The following is a 3,794-nucleotide window of genomic DNA, read 5'->3' on the forward strand; positions in this document are numbered from 1 at the left end:
GGTGGAGCATGCAGGCTGGAGGTTGGACAGACCTCCATAAGGGGGGTCACCACTCTTACACCCATGCCCAGCAGTGGCATTTCGGTCGGGCGCAAGCAGTGGTTCGAAGGCCTGAGAGACACGGATGTCTTTGACCTCCATCAGCAGGGGTCACTTATCCCTCCCCTTAAGCCGTCAAGGTGCATTAGAGTCGGGCTAGTTCACCTTAACGCACTGCCTTTCTTCTGATCCTTATTATGGTACAATCATATAAGGCTCAGAAAGCATGCTCCCCTATATACCTGCTGGTAGGTGTTTGCATTACACCGTTAGCGCATTCCTCCAGGGTCGGGGAGATGCCAGACAGCCATGCCCGCCAAGGCAAATCTTCCCTCGGACACACCTCTGAGACTCGATTGCCGAAAGGGCATGGCTGATTCAATAAGTGGTTCGTGGCAATGGTATAACACCTACCATTCTCAAACACATGGGGGGGGTTTACGGCCTTAGAGCGCACCTAGGTGCTATACCATTGGATCCGGTAAGGCCAGCCGGAAACCAGCATCTTCCGGGCTTGCGCATAGCACCCTCCGGATACGCACAGGTCGAAATACATTACGTGAGGATGGAGGTAGGACGACCTCCATAAGGGGGAGCATCACGCCTCCACCCTTGCCCAGCGTGGGCACTTTGCTCGGGCACAGCCCGTGTCATTTAAAGGCCTGGATCTTTTCAGACCTCCGGGGGGGGCCTCACTCCCCCCCTACTTTGCTCAGAGGGAGCCTCTTACTCGGATAAAGTGTGTGACATTACATGCCTTTAAGCCTGGAACCTTTCCGACATCCATTACATAGGGCCCTCATGCTTAATCATAAGCCCAAATGTGCACTTTAAACGGATAAAGTGTGTGGCATTACATGCCTTTAAGCCTGGAACCTTTCCGACATCCACACATAGGGCCCTCATGCTTTATCATAAGCCCAAATGTGCACTTTAAATGGATAAAGTGTGTGGCATTACATGCCTTTAAGCCTGGAACCTTTCCGACATCCACACATAGGGCCCTCATCATTATTCATAAGCCCAAATGTGCACTTTTAAACGGATAAAGTGTGTGGCATTACATGCCTTTAAGCCTGGAACCTTTCCGACATCCATACATAGGGCCCTCATGCTTTATCATAAGCCCAAATGTGCACTTTAATCGGATAAAGTGTGTGACATTACATGCCTTTAAGCCTGGAACCTTTCCGACATCCACACATAGGGCCCTCATCATTATTCATAAGCCCAAATGTGCACTTTAAACGGATAAAGTGTGTGGCATTACATGCCTTTAAGCCTGGAACCTTTCCGACATCCACACATAGGGCCCTCATGCTTTATCATAAGCCCAAATGTGCACTTTAATCGGATAAAGTGTGTGACATTACATGCCTTTAAGCCTGGAACCTTTCCGACATCCACACATAGGGCCCTCATCATTATTCATAAGCCCAAATGTGCACTTTAAACGGATAAAGTGTGTGGCATTACATGCCTTTAAGCCTGGAACCTTTCCGACATCCATACATAGGGCCCTCATGCTTTATCATAAGCCCAAATGTGCACTTTAATCGGATAAAGTGTGTGACATTACATGCCTTTAAGCCTGGAACCTTTCCGACATCCACACATAGGGCCCTCATCATTATTCATAAGCCCAAATGTGCACTTTAAACGGATAAAGTGTGTGGCATTACATGCCTTTAAGCCTGGAACCTTTCCGACATCCATACATAGGGCCCTCATGCTTTATCATAAGCCCAAATGTGCACTTTAATCGGATAAAGTGTGTGACATTACATGCCTTTAAGCCTGGAACCTTTCCGACATCCACACATAGGGCCCTCATCATTATTCATAAGCCCAAATGTGCACTTTAAACGGATAAAGTGTGTGGCATTACATGCCTTTAAGCCTGGAACCTTTCCGACATCCATACATAGGGCCCTCATGCTTTATCATAAGCCCAAATGTGCACTTTAATCGGATAAAGTGTGTGACATTACATGCCTTTAAGCCTGGAACCTTTCCGACATCCACACATAGGGCCCTCATCATTATTCATAAGCCCAAATGTGCACTTTAATCGGATAAAGTGTGTGGCATTACATGCCTTTAAGCCTGGAACCTTTCCGACATCCACACATAGGGCCCTCATGCTTTATCATAAGCCCAAATGTGCACTTTAAATGGATAAAGTGTGTGGCATTACATGCCTTTAAGCCTGGAACCTTTCCGACATCCACACATAGGGCCCTCATCATTATTCATAAGCCCAAATGTGCACTTTAAACGGATAAAGTGTGTGGCATTACATGCCTTTAAGGCCTGGAACCTTTCCGACATCCATACATAGGGCCCTCATGCTTAATCATAAGCCCAAATGTGCACTTTAAACGGATAAAGTGTGTGGCATTACATGCCTTTAAGCCTGTAACCTTTCCGACATCCATACATAGGGCCCTCATGCTTTATCATAAGCCCAAATGTGCACTTTAATCGGATAAAGTGTGTGGCATTACATGCCTTTAAGCCTGGAACCTTTCCGACATCCATACATAGGGCCCTCATGCTTTATCATAAGCCCAAATGTGCACTTTAATCGGATAAAGTGTGTGGCATTACATGCCTTTAAGCCTGGAACCTTTCCGACATCCATACATAGGGCCCTCATGCTTTATCATAAGCCCAAATGTACACTTTAATCGGATAAAGTGTGTGGCATTACATGCCTTTAAGCCTGGAACCTTTCCGACATCCACACATAGGGCCCTCATGCTTAATCATAAGCCCAAATGTGCACTTTAAATGGATAAAGTGTGTGGGCATTACATGCCTTTAAGCCTGGAACCTTTCCGACATCCACACATAGGGCCCTCATGCTTAATCATAAGCCCAAATGTGCACTTTAAATGGATAAAGTGTGTGGCATTACATGCCTTTAAGCCTGGAACCTTTCCGACATCCATACATAGGGCCCTCATGCTTAATCATAAGCCCAAATGTGCACTTTAAACGGATAAAGTGTGTGGCATTACATGCCTTTAAGCCTGGAACCTTTCCGACATCCATACATTAGGGCCCTCATGCTTTATCATAAGCCCAAATGTACACTTTAATCAGATAAAGTGTGTGGCATTACATGCCTTTAAGCCTGGAACCTTTCCGACATCCATACATAGGGCCCTCATGCTTTATCATAAGCCCAAATGTACACTTTAATCGGATAAAGTGTGTGACATTACATGCCTTTAAGCCTGGAACCTTTCCGACATCCATACATAGGGCCCTCATGCTTTATCATAAGCCCAAATGTACACTTTAATCGGATAAAGTGTGTGACATTACATGCCTTTATTCCTGGATCCTTCCTCACATCCAGAGAGAGGCATACCAACCTACTCTCATAAGCCCAAAAGTGCACTTTATTCGATAAAGTGTGCAAAATTCCATGCATGGATCGTTTGTGAGATCCATAAAGAGGCCTGTCAAATCCTCTAAAATGCCCAGGGAGTGACCTTTGGTCGGGCAAAAGCGTGCGCCATAATCCTTGTCTTCATTTATGGTATACCATATATGTGGCTTTCAGAAGACCCTCTCCCCTATATACCTGATGGTAGGTGTTTGCATATCACCCATTCATAAAATCATCCAGACAGGGGGAATGAGATGCATGTCCGTCTGGGTGCACATTCGGCGGGCACTGTCAGAGGATCGAGGCCTCTGGATGATCCACCCCTTGGTCAAAATTGGAACATAGTGCGATTTTT

Source organism: Brachyhypopomus gauderio, unplaced genomic scaffold (assembly GCF_052324685.1).
Source record: "Brachyhypopomus gauderio isolate BG-103 unplaced genomic scaffold, BGAUD_0.2 sc596, whole genome shotgun sequence".
NCBI lineage: Eukaryota > Metazoa > Chordata > Actinopteri > Gymnotiformes > Hypopomidae > Brachyhypopomus > Brachyhypopomus gauderio.